Below are 13,924 nucleotides of genomic sequence, written 5' to 3' on the forward strand. Positions count from 1 at the left end.
TGAAATCAGTAAATGATACTATTATGAGTTCACTGATTAACATTCTCTGGCTAATTATTGATTTTAAGTTATAAATCTGTGTTGAGCAGTACCTTCGTTCAAATATTCTTCAACTTTGTTGAGGAGAATTTGTTTATGATACACTGTGTGCCACATTTTTTCTAATATATTGTATGCCACTTGTGAAGTGACATTCCTTTTTAAGTGCCGTCATTTTATGGGTCTTTCTTTTTATGTTGTGAGCAAATAATGGAATCTTCTAGTCTTCTGAAATCTGTTTTGTTTTCCAGGTGTTGTAAAAAAGCATTTGTGTGCTTTGGCTCCATTTATTTCAGTAATTCTGCTGTCATTGTGTTTTCACTACTTAATTTACTGTTTTAGAGTTTTTGATGGCTTCAGGAATTTCTGGTTTTTTTAGTGGAAAATCTTCCTCAATAATTTTTTGGTACTGCTGATAATTCTGATTTAACTGTAGGACCTGGACAATTTAAGGGTCGGTCAAAAATGTTACTTATATGATTCCTCATTGTTTAATCTCACTTTGCCATTTTCATCTTTGAACAAATACTTGGCGCTTGATGCCCTATTAGTATACATTTAAAAGTTTGATAAAAAATTCTAGTATTATTTTTGGTAAAATTTTCTTGTATTTCTATAAGCTGAGATTTTTAAAATGTTTTTCGATTTTCCAGATTTCTTTTAATATTTCACTCCTTTGATGTCAGAATTGATCTTCCTCTCAACATCTCCACTTTCACATTATTTAAGGCCGTTTTCTAGTACTTTAAACTCCTTAATGACCTGTTGTTTCTTTCTGTTCCTAGCGAATCGTAATGTTTCTTTGCAAATTTGGTACTCTTGAGTCTGGAATTCATGCTAAGCATCTTTTCTATTTGTCTCAATTTCTTCTCTAAATTTTCTGATGTAATACAACCCCTGCTTCTCCTTTTGAAAGTCTTATCCTTGTTGACCACTTAACATTTTTCAGCCTTATAAAATTTAGTTTATTTATTATTAATATGATAGTGGGAACTAATAAAATGAGGAGTAGTTAAAAAGATTTTTCTCAATGTTTTGGACATGTACTGCATTTCTGTGACGCCATACTACCTATCTCAAGAACCACAATTGTTGATAAAGGCGAATGAAAACACATGCAAGAAGAAGATAAATTATGTGGCCCTCAAAACTACATCATTGAGTCTATAGAATTATCCTTGTGGTTGCTTGACAGATTCAAACATAGAACAACGTCTCACTTCCACATCTCTTAAAAACATTTGTTATAAAACGTGTTATATCTTAGTTGTCCTTAGTACGTCATATAATACTCGTACATGTCCCCATTTTCATACTAGAATAGTGACAAAATTACACTGGCAACTCTTACGATTTTCTTAGCACGGTTAGAATTTATGTCATATTCATAGGTGTTAGGTGAGAACCCACAATGATATCTTGAAACATCACAAAAGCTAATTGCCATGAGGTACAATACGATAGACTCTCCTCTGCTAGCCTCTCATTAAAATTCGTTATTTACACAGAGGTTTTATGCATAAAATCAGGAGAAAATAACGAAGTCAGTAAAAACAGGCCAATATTCCTACTGGCTAGAGACTGGCTCTGGTAAATGTATTCTCTACCATTGAAGGCATTAAATATTTTCATAGTGTCAATGAACTCACCTCGTTTAGGGTTGTACAAGTTGATCACGTTGCAGTATCTGAAAGAAATAAAAAAATCATTCATATGACACAATATTCTTCACTTTATTATAGATAGACAAAAAGAAAAATATGAGAAATGAGTGTGTAAAAAAATACGGTTTGATTAAGTGATCATGCTGAAACATTGCAAGGAGCTGGCACCAGTAGGAATTTTGTCCGCAGTATTCTTCTAGGATGTTTGTGCGGGAGTTCTTTGAAGTCGGTATGTTTTGACAATGCCACGTTTTTCTCATGCGCGCTTGCACATCGTGAATATTGTTGACTATATAACAGTAGAAATAATTGTAATGTGTTTGGTGTGGTCTGTTATGGAAAGTTTTACCAGAATCGTTTTAGCTAAACTATTCCGATTACGTTTGATAATGTGAATCATACCACAAGTACAGTGATCGCCGAATGAGTGCGTACCAAGTTGTAAAGAGCACTTTAATCTGTGAATTTTTTAAGTACTGAGCAGAAACATTGTTTATTTGCATCTGTGAGCAACTGAGCGAAGAAGAAAACGCAGGCGAGTATTCAGTTACCTAGTAATGGTGAACTGCTTGCTTGCAATACCGTGGCTCTGTACGAAAGTAAGATAATAATTTACTTGTTATTTCTCATGAGAAAACTTCAAACGTGTAAGCTGTGGCTGCTCTAGCAATTGTCCTGAATACATACAGAATTATTGTTGTTCATAGAGCGAACTTCATTCACCTGCTTTCAACAGAATAGCATCTACATCTACATCTACATCAATACTCCGCAAGCCACCTGACGGTGTGTGACGGAGGCACACTCAAGTACCTCTATCGGTTCTCCCTTCTATTCCAGTCTCGTATTGTTCGTGGAAAGGATTGTCGGTGTGCTTCTGTGTGGGTTCTAATCTCTCTGATTTTATCCTCATGGTCTCTTCGCGAGATATACGTAGGAGGGAGCAATATACTGCTTGACTCTTCGGTGAAGGTATGTTATCGAAACTTCAACAAAAGCCCGTACCGAGCTACTGAGCGTCTCTCCTGCAGAGTCTTCCACTGCAGTTTATCTATCATCTCCGTAATGCTTTCGCGATTACTAAATGATCCTGTAATGAAGCGCGCTGCTCTCCGTTGGATCTTCTCTATCCCTTCTATCAACCCTATCTGGTACGGATCCCACACTGCTGAGCAGTATTCAAGCAGTGGGCGAACAAGCGTACCGTAACATGCTTCCTTTGTTTTCGGATTGCAGTTCCTTAGGATTCTTCCAATGAATCTCAGTCTGGCATTTGCTTTACCAACGATCAACTTTATATGATCATTCCATTTTAAATCACTCCTAATGCGTACTCCCAGATAATTTATGGAATTAACTGCCTCCAGTTGCTGACCTGCTATTTTGTAGCTAAATGATAAGGGATCTATCTTTCTATGTATTCGCAGCACATTACACTTGTCTGCATTGAGATTCAATGGCCATTCCCTGCACCATGCGTCAATTCGCTGCAGATCCTCCTGCATTTCAGTACAATTTTCCATTGTTACAACCTCTCGATATACCACAGCATCATCCGCAAAAAGCCTCAGTGAACTTCCGATGTCATCCACAAGGTCATTTATGTATATTGTGAATAGCAACGGTCCTACGACACTCCCCTGCGGCACACCTGAAATCACTTTTACTTCGGAAGACTTCTCTCCATTGAGAATGACATGCTGCGTTCTGTTTTCTAGGAACTCTTCAATCAAATCACACAATTGGTCTGATAGTCCATATGCTCTTACTTTTAAACGACTGTGGGGAACTGTATCCAACGCCTTGCGGAAGTCAAGAAACACGGCATCTACCTGTGAACCCGTGTCTATGGCCCTTTGAGTCTCGTGGACGAATAGCGCGAGCTGGGCTTCACACTACCGTCTTTTTCGAAACCCATGCTGATTCCTACAGAGTAGATTTCTAGTCTCCAGAAAAGTCATTATACTCGAACATATATTATTTCTCAAAAACTATTAAACGAGACGTCGACTCTTTGCAATACTCTCAAGTGATAACATCGTTCTTATCAAAGATGGAAGACCCTACGAAGGCACCGGCCGCTGTGGCCAAGTGGTTCTAGGCGCTTCAGTCCGGAACCGTGCTGCTGCTACGGTCATAGGTTCGCATCCTGCCTTGGGCATGGGTGTGTGTGATGTCCTTAGGTTAGTTAGGTTTAAGTAGTTCTAAGTCTAGGGGACTGATGACCTAAGATGTTAAGTCCCATAGGGCTCAGAGCCATATGAACCTATCAAGGCAACTCTCTTCGCTTCTCTTTCTGGTGCTCTGAGTACATTTGTACACAGTAACGAGTCCAGTAACGCCGAATAATATGAATTTCATAGACATTACACTTAGCTTTATTACAGTAACAGAAGGGTTTATTAATGACATAAATCTTTTTTTTGGCCGATAAAATAATTTGTTTACGAAATCCACACGTGTGATTTCGGACTTAAGCCATTTTCAACTGGTTGTGTTTCAGCACAGATCAAAACTTTTAGAACGTCTGATACGTAGGTACGTCATCGCCACATCTGTAGATTGAGTAATTAACGTCGTTAGCGTCTTTCTCACAAATAACATCAAAGTGTTGCACATATTCGCTGTTTGATGGCAACTGTAACTGTTGCCCAGAAGAATTATTCTTCCAAAAATGGTTCAAACGGCTCTGAACACTATGGGACTTAACTTCTGAGGTCATCAGTACCCTAGAACTTGGAACTACTTAAACCTAACTAACCTAAGGAGATCACACACATCCATGCCCTAGGCAGGACTCAAACCTGCGACCGTAGCGGTCACGCGTCTCCAGACTGTAGCGCCTAGAACCGCTCGGCCACCCCGGTAGGCATTATTCTTTCGTCAGATCGAGGACATAGTCCAGCTAGGAAGCGGTGAGCGGGATACTCTGGCAAGAAGAATCTATTGTCGTAATCTCTGTTCCGAATGTAAGATATACGTTAAAGATTTCATGACTTAGCTGATGGAGAAGAAATTTTTCATTTACTGCATATGCAATAATAAACAGGACTTATTCGTTTTACTGGTTGACTTGCCCGATTCCACAAGATTGTTCCAAAGAGACCCTAACAATTACTGAGCCACCTTCTTGTAGCGAGGTTCTGTAAAACTTTCATGCACTGCGTATTAGCACGTGTCAACAGGAAGTGCACCTCCTGCAGTGCTGTTGACAGCCCATAGGATCGCAACTTTTCTTTTGAGTGAAGGGAGAACACAGCTGCTTCTACGACAATTGAAAGTTCTGCGCGCCTTTTATGTTTCCTTAGTGAGAGGGCAAGGTCGCGCAATGGTTAAGACACTTGATGCGTATTCGAAAGCAGAAGAATCCAGTTCCCCGTCCATCCTTCTAAATTTCCTTTTCTCGTAGTTTTCATAAGGCGCTAATGGTGAATGATGCGGTGATTCCTTTGGAAACAACAGAGCGACTTACTTAAACTTCTTGTTCAGTCCGAGCTTGTACTCAGCTTCTAAAGACCTCGATATCAACGGCTCGAGCCGGCCGGGGTGGCCGTGTGGTTCTAGGCGCTACAGTGTGGAACCGCGTGACCGCTACGGTCGCAGGTTCGAATCCGCCTCGGGCATGGATATGTGTGATGTCCTTAGGTTAGTTAGGTTTAAGTAGTTCTAAGTTCTAGGGGACTGATGACCACAGCAGTTAAGTCCCATAGTGCTCAGAGCCATCTGAACCATTCAACGGATCGTTAGGCCCAGCTCCCGCTTCCCAAATCTATAGTAAAGGCTTCGTGCTAAGAAGAAAGTTGTTTTCCTTGAACTGGCTGGCTACATGTGAGATGTTAGTGACGTAATCTTAGTGTGAAATGAGAAAATGCACATCTTACGCATAAGAAGTTGTACTGAGATCCCATGTTAGAGTTTAACAGACCTTTAGAAGAATTGCGATCAGGTGAGCCAAAAGGGGTTGATAATATCCCCAGGATACTTTTAAAATCATTGGGGAAAGTGGCGACAAGAGAACTATCCAAGCTGATATGAAGAATCTATGAGACTGAGGATATACAATCAGATTTTTGAAAAAATATCAGCTACACAAACACGTAAATATCAATGGCAGATAAGAGCGAGAATTAGGAGCCAGTCAGCTTTATAGCTCATGCATCCAAGTTGCTAACAATAATAATATGCAGCAGAATGAAAAAAACTCGGGATTTGTTAGATGATGATCAGTTTGGCTTAAGGAAAGGTACAGGCACCAGAAAGGCGGTTCTGACATTTCGATCGAGGCACGTTCATGGGATTTGTCGACCTGGAAAAACCGTTCGACTATGTCAAATGATGCGAGACGTTCAAAATTCTGAGAAAAATGGGAGTATGCTATAGAGGAAGACGGGTAATATACAGTATGTAAAAGAACCAACAGGAAACAGAAAGACTGGAAGACGAGGAACGAAGTGTTCGGATTAAAAAGGGTATTTCGCCCCTAATATTTAATCTATACATCGAAGAAGTAATGACGAAAATATAAGAAAGGTTCAAGAGTGGGATTAAAGCTCAGGGTGAAAGGTTATCAATGCTAAAATTCGCTTATGATATTGCTATACAGAGTGAAAATGAAGAAAAATTACAGGATCTGCTGAATGAAATAAAGAGTGTAATGAGTACAGCAAAAAGACGAAAATAATTACGAAATAGCAGAAATGAGAATAGCGAGAAATTTAACGTCAAAATTGGTGTTCACGAAGTAGACATTGTTAAGAAATTCATGACTGACGAAGCTTGAAGGACATAAAATGTAAATTAGCTCAGATAAAGATGACATTCATGGCCAAAAGACATGAACTTGTATCAAACATTGGCCTTAATTACCGGAAGAAGCGTCTGAAAATGCACGCCGGCCGGTGAGGCCGAGCGGTTCTAGGCGCTTCAGTTTGGAACCGCGCGACCGCTACGGTCGCAGGTTCGAATCCTGCCTCGGGCATGAATGTGTGTGATGTCCTTAGGTTAGTTACGTTTAAGTAGTTCTAAGTTCTAGGGGACTGATGACCTCCGATGTTAAGTCCCACAGTGCTCAGAGCCATTTGAAAATGCACGTTTGAAAGACAATTCTGCATAGTAGTGAATCACGCACTGTTTGAAAATCAAAAAAGAAGAGCTTTTGACACGTGGTGCCTTAGAACGATGTTGAATATTAGGTGGACTTGTGAGATAAGGAATGTAGAGGGTTTCCGCAGAATCGACGAAGAGTGCAGTTTGCGGAAAACACCGACAAGAATATGGGACAGAATAATAGGACACGTGTTAAGACGTTAGGATCTAACTTCCATAGCATTTGAGGGAAATTGTAGAGGGTAAAAACTGTAGAGGAGAACGGAGATTGGAATAAAATAATTAAGGACGTAGGGTGCAAGCGCTGCTCTGAGATGAAGAGGTTGGCAATCCCTCTTTACGGAGGAAAGAGACTGCCTGAACCGCAAGGATATTCCGGTGGAATATTCACATGAGGCTAAACGACAGGTACGCAGTAGACGTTTTCCGGTGTGGGGTGTTTTGTGGGCAGACATCGCACCGCGCTTCGCAGGCGACGCCCTCGCCGCCGTCCCGCGGCGCCTACCACCACACACAGAGAGAGCAGCCAACGACAGGTAGCCGCTCCGGCAGGTCGGCAGAGCTGCCGCTGGCGCCGGCGCATCCCCTAACGAGGCTAATTAACGCTGCAATTAACACGTCCCACGTCTAACTCGCGCGCATCCATTCACCCCGTGTGCCCACGCTTCCCCCAGTCACACACACGCGCTGCCGTGTAGGTGGGGGTGGGGGTGGGTGGCTCACCTGAGCTGAGAGCACGGCGCTGCGCAGTGCAGCCTAATGCGCTGGAAACGCGACTGCCTTTTAGGGGTTCGCTCTGGTGTCCGCTGCAGTTTCGGGTTTCGCTGTGCAGCCGCGTGGAGCGAACGCGAGTCGCTCGGATCTCTCCGCCTCCGTGCTAGCGCTCCAGTGTCGCATTTACCATTTGTTCCTCCCTCACTCGAACTAGTCAGATATTTTACACCCCAGTATTTAATTCGGTTCTTCAGCAGCGCAGTGTGAATAGGCGGTGTGAATATTCCCTCTGATGTTGCACTCGGGCATTTAGCGCAGAAAAACACGGGTATAATGTCTCAGTACACGAAACGGGTAGTGAACAGAGAGGGAAAAATTTCCTTTCAGTGCAGTAGCTCCTCCTGGCAAGCAAATAAACGCGATGCACAAATTTTCTGCGAGTTTTGTAGAGGACTGCACTCCTCTGCTCTAAATTTTTCTGTAACGTCTTGTACTAAACCATTCAGCATTTCAACTTAACTGCTTGAAAATAAAAAAGCAGGTTAGCATTCAACGTAGAAGTCACTAGACACGGAACACCAGCTCACTTGGCGAAGAATGTCGAAAGATTTTCTTGTAATCTGTCTAAGTACCTGTTCTAACATTCACATACACTGTATATCCTCATAGCGTTAAGACTTCGCGTGTGAAATTCCAAACAGGAATGGTATCACTTGGCGAGTAGCGCCATTGCGATCCTTGAAGTTTCAACAAGAATAGTGTAGAAGATCAAAGTTTTAGCAGCGCTGCAGTAGGCATCCTGGCCACGAATGTAACAGTACGTGTCTGAAACTCGTCGCAAATGGCGGTAGAGCACCGAGGCATCAACAAATTTTGTGTTAAATTAGGCAAACCCGCCAGTGAAACGTTGGACGTGATGGAAAGTGTTTATGATAGAGATCATTTAAGTCATTCGAATATTTCTCCGTGGTACACTCTACCTCATGACGGCATAAAGGTCGTTAAGAACACACCACAAGCATCAAAGCAGTGAACAAGTCGCAAGAACGAAAATGTGCGAAATGTCACCGTAAATCATTGCATCCGATGGATGTGTTTCTGCACTGCTCATTGACGAGCTGTCAGAATAACGAAAGCTGTTACGCACAAAATTTTGATCGAGAATTCGGGCAAAAGGAAAGTTTGTGCACGGTTTGTGTCGCACGCCCTTTCAGGCGGTGAAAAACATGGCGGAGTCCAACTTCGTAACGACCTGTTACAGGCAGCCCAAAGTGATACCGATTTCACGGGATCGATTGTAACTGGTGATAAGACATGGTGTTTCCTATACGGACCTCTTAGAAAGCGGCACAGTGCAGCGTAGTGAACCAACACAGGCCGATACCAAAGAAAGTACGCTTGCAGAATTCTTGTGAAGAGAAAGGAATTATTCACAAGGAGTTTATACCAGAGGGGCAAACCGTTAATCTTGAACATGGCGTCCTCCATCGTTTGCGGGAGAGAATTCGTCGATTACCAAGTGGCAAATTCCTTGTCGCTCCTCCGCGGCACTGCCCCAGCCTACAAAGCGAAGTATTTGACCAACTAATGGATCACAGTCCCGAATCACCTGCCGTATTCGTCGGATTTGCCCAAAGCGACTTCTGATTGTTCCCTAAACTGAAGTTGTCAATGAAAGGACACCGTTACGAAGCAGTTAAGGACATTCGAGGAATCAGTACTGTAATACTAGCACCAATCCGCTAGGCGGATTTGAGTCGAGGTCCGGTAAACCGGCCAGTCTGTGGATGGTTTTTAAGCGGTTTTCCATCTGCCTCGTCGAATGCGAGCTCGTTCCGCTTATTCTGCCTCAGTTACACTATGTCGGCGATTGCTGCGCAAACAAGTTCTCCACGTACGCGTACACCACCATTACTCTACCACGCAAACGTAGGGGATACACTCACTCGTCTGGTGCGAGACGTTCCCTGGGGGGCTCCACCGGGAGCCGAACCGCACAATAACCCTGGGTTCGGTGTGGGGCGGCGGAGGGGTGAAGTGGACTGCGGTAGTCGTCGTGGGGTTGTGGACCACTGCGGCTGCACCGGGGACTGAGCCTCTCCGTTGTTTCTAGGTTCCCGGTTAACATACAATACAATACAACACTGTAATACTAAATGAAGTCTCAAAGAAGGACTACAGTGACTGTTTCGAAACTCTTGAAACGATTTCAGCTGTGTACTGATTCAGTGTGATTATTTTAAATAAATACAATGATTTTGTGAACATAATCCATGATTTATTTTTCATAACCACAGTCCTAACGAAACTGGGAGACACTGTGTAGCTATTAAATACTTGGCAAATTGGATGAAGCATTTTCTTGAATTTAAGTGGCCGGCCAGAGTGGCCGTGCGGTTCTTGGCGCTACAGTCTGGAACCGCGTGACCGCTACGGTCGCAGGTTCGAATCCTGCCTCGGGCATGGATGTGTGTGATGTCCTTAGGTTGGTTAGGTTTAAGTAGTTCTAAGTTCTAGGGGACTGATGACCACAGCAGTTAAGTCCCATAGTGCTCAGAGCCATTTGACCCATTTTTTTTTTTTAATTTAAGTGCAGCATACCGAATGTGGATGACAAGAATTACATCCATGGTATAATGAGAATCAGTTCCACCCATGTGGAAAAGTACCATCCCACTGAAAGGGTACGGCCATTTTCCATCGTTAAACTTTTGCTTCGTCTTTATCTCGCCACCGAGGTGTCGTTAAGTCATAATTTTACTTTCTTCCTGACTCTTTGTTTTATTTTTGCAAACAAATGTTGGTTTTCAGGGAAAGTGCAATTATTACATGAACAAATATTGACTTGTGCAGAAAACAGCGTTTACCTACATGCGTCGTTTCGAAACCTTACGGGGATAAGCTTATGTAAAAAGATAGAATTTGGTCTATATTTTAATTAAACTAAAATTTCTACATGTATAGTGTGTGGCGCATGGAATCACCGCTACATAGGTGTAATTTCGTTCCATTTGGACTAAGGATTGGCCGTTGATGGAAAGAGTGTTATCGATACCTATTAGCGATGGAAAGATTTTCTCAGTTTTTGTTCCTCAGAAACGTGCTAGCAATCTCAGAGGAGAGAGCGCCATACGGAAACTTTCTGGAATGGCCTGTCAGAGGCTTTCTAATGGAGAATGAGCTTTTTGATGTGAATATTACTTAAGTAATGGGAAATCGAGGTTCTACCAGGACTCAGAACAATACTATAGTGTGTAATTGGTGGAAGAGGGAACAGTGGTAATAGGAGTGTACATTTGAGAAGCAAAAATTAATCACCGTGTACATCGTTCGCTAAGTGGATGAAAGTTTACAACTTGAACAGACTTCAAGCAATGCTCTGGACACGTGCGCAAGGCAAGTGAAGTGTAGATTTCTCCAAAGTGAAGTTGTAAGTTTTCTTGGGTCGGTGGTGACTGGTATCCGAGAGTTTTCCTTATTCAAAAATCAGACCAACTGCTCGATGTATGATACAAACGAGTAGTGTAAACATGTAGTCGCGTTTATTATTCTTGGTTGATGTGGAACGGACATCCTGAGAGGCTTTATGCGTTATTGAAACGAAAAGCTCTAATGGCCGGCTTATACTCTACCTGACAACGACATTTTAGTAAGCGACCGAGTTTTCTTTAGCGGGAACATTTAATGTAAGTACCTGCACAAAAAACCGACTTGCAAGTAAGTTGAAACCCGTGATATAAACGAAACTACAGCAAAATTGGTGACTGGATCGTTTGATTCCAGTCAAGAGCACCTGGAAGTAATAGCTCAGTCGCTCCCTCAAAAGCAAGATAAGACTTAGTAATATTTGTCATGGCGGCAATAAGCAACAGCAACTGATCAAATGATAATAATGTGGTACACAGTCTCAAGTGGACATTAAAATTTTGTTCCTTTTAATGTATAAGTGAAACTGTATACTGCATACTATAATAGATACCTCCTCCATTTCAGCCTAGTTGTGAAGGTCTTTTCAGTAGTAACCTTGTTAATTACGTTGGTGAGCTAGTAGCTAACTGATGTAAAGTATAAGCTTTTGCGTAAACATTAACTTTAGCAAGTAGTCATTCACAAATAAATTCCCTAGAACAAAAATCACGCATGTACAAGGGTGGTCAGAAACAGTCTAAAAAACCTGTAAGAGTGTTGCAGGCGAAGCTGTGCTGAGAAACAACTGTTAAGAAAAAAATTCGACACGTTGCGCCGTTTCCGAGTTATTTAGCATTCAAATTAGGAAATCAGGTCGCTGGGCGCGCAAATTCAAGGAGCCTGCCAGATAGAATAAAACTAGTACCAGTTATTCTCATAGCGTAGATGACAGCGCAACAGACTGCTCAGCCTTTGGCTGGGAGTCGATCTTTACTACAGTCTCATGTCCAATTTTTGTATTGCTCTCCTGTTCCTCCGTTTTAGGAAACCAAACGAAGTGCACGTTTGTTGATAATGTCTCTGGCGGGCCGCTTGAATTTGCGCACGCGACGGCACGATTGGCTAACTTGCCGAACTTTTTTGTTAATTTTTTTCTCAGCACAACCTGCCCTGCGACACCCTTAAAAACTTTCCAGACTATTTCTGACCACTGCATATATCCCTCCTATTATGTAGGTTAAACCAGGAGAAGTTCTGTGACCCGATTTTAAGGAAACACACACACACACACACACACACACACACACACACACACACAGATATATATATATATATATATATATATATATATATATATATATGCTGTGCGCACAGCTCTTCATTGAACCATCTCCAATGATTCCACCAAGCTTCAGAAGGTAGCCACAAGAGTCTGCTTGAGAAGTTATAAATACGCATATATATATGTATATCATCTTCTTAACGAAGCCTTCCTACGGAATTTTGTCCACCTCCTTCCGACTTTGAAACATAAATAAACATTAATCGTATTGACAATGAAAAAAAATCAAACTGAACCTAACATCAAAGAAGCACACTAAAATACAACAGCCTGCTATTTATCATAAACTAATGTAATAGTTAAACAGATGTCGCAATGTTAATTATGTCTAATCAATTGTATCCCATTATTTGTCGACAAAAGTATGCAGCGATAGAACTTTCATAATTACGAGGGGATTTCGAAAAATAAGTTACAAATTATTATGACAGCCCACACAGCTTTAACTGAATGGCCCGCATCTCGTGGTTGTGCGGTAGCGTTCTCGCTTCCCATGCCCGGGTTCCCGGGTTCGATTCCCGGCGGGGTCAGGGATTTTCTCTGCCTCGTGATGGCTGGGTGTTGTGTGCTGTCCTTAGGTTAGTTAGGTTTAAGTAGTTCTAAGTTCTAGGGGACTTATGACCACAGCAGTTGAATCCCATAGTGCTCAGAGCCATTTGAACCATTTTTTTTTAACTGAATGTCACCATGCCTGTGTAACACCCCCCCCCTCCCCCTCGATGTTCTTCCAGTCTGCCGATAAGATAGAAATCTCATGGTGCAAGATCTAAACTGAATGACGGATCGGCATCACCCTAGTCTGTGGCGCCTTCGGCACCATTTCACTACTGATGAACGTGACATTTCATTTAAACCATACACCGCTAGAATTTCAAGGTGTATCTGTATAAGCCGGCCGGAGTGGCCGACCGGTTCTAGGCGCTACAGTCTGGAACCTCGTGACCGCTACGGTCGCAGGTTCGAATCCTGCCTCGGGCATGGATGTGTGTGATGTCCTAAGGTTAGTTAGGTTTAAGTAGTTCTAAGTTATAGGGGACTGATGACCTCAGAAGTTAAGTCTCATAGTGCTCAGAGCCATTTGAACCATCACAAAATTATTAATTGTTGCTTAGTACTAATAGTGTGCTTCCAGGTGTTGTACCGAGTTGGTGCTTCCATTTTATGCTACATGGACGTAATATAAAACATGGGCGAATACCTGGGTCATAGCGTATGTAGAAAACGTCCACACAAACAGAATCTCCACGCCACGAGCCATAACCGTTCGCCACAATTCGGTGCTAAAGTCTCTGGTCCACAGACAGTTTCAGACAAGGAGAGCCTCACCGAAGAATTACAACACCTACGACTGGTGTCCCGAAGGAATGGGCGACGCAGTCAAAATCTAGAACGACTGACAAAGAGGTTGAGACTAAGCCCGAGGGAGAGAAGCCAAAACTTGCTTGTGCACCTTAAGCTGACACAATGCAAGGAAAGATCGGCAGAGTCCTACGGAAACATGCCATCCAGTGTATTTCACTCTCTTCAACTAAAATAAAAAGTATTCTTTGTAAAGTTAAAGCCGATCTAGGTTTACGAAAGACGGGTGTGTATCGCACTCCATGCGAATTTGGCACGCCTTACGTCGTGCGGAATATCGGAACAGTCGAGG

At 42.4% G+C, this 13,924-nt stretch overlaps 1 protein-coding gene across 1 annotated transcript in view; it reads right to left on the reverse strand.

Annotated features, from left to right (window-relative positions):
* Nucleotides 1-13,924, reverse strand: part of LOC126248676 (superoxide dismutase [Cu-Zn]-like) — a 345,741-nt gene that overhangs the window by 196,250 nt on the left and 135,567 nt on the right. Inside the window, exon 2 of the mRNA XM_049949912.1 lies at nt 1,689-1,726. The gene's annotated coding sequence lies outside the window, so the exon portion shown is untranslated. The remainder of the gene's footprint in view (nt 1-1,688; nt 1,727-13,924) is intronic.

Source organism: Schistocerca nitens, chromosome 1 (genome assembly GCF_023898315.1).
Source record: "Schistocerca nitens isolate TAMUIC-IGC-003100 chromosome 1, iqSchNite1.1, whole genome shotgun sequence".
Taxonomy (NCBI): Eukaryota; Metazoa; Arthropoda; class Insecta; order Orthoptera; family Acrididae; genus Schistocerca; species Schistocerca nitens.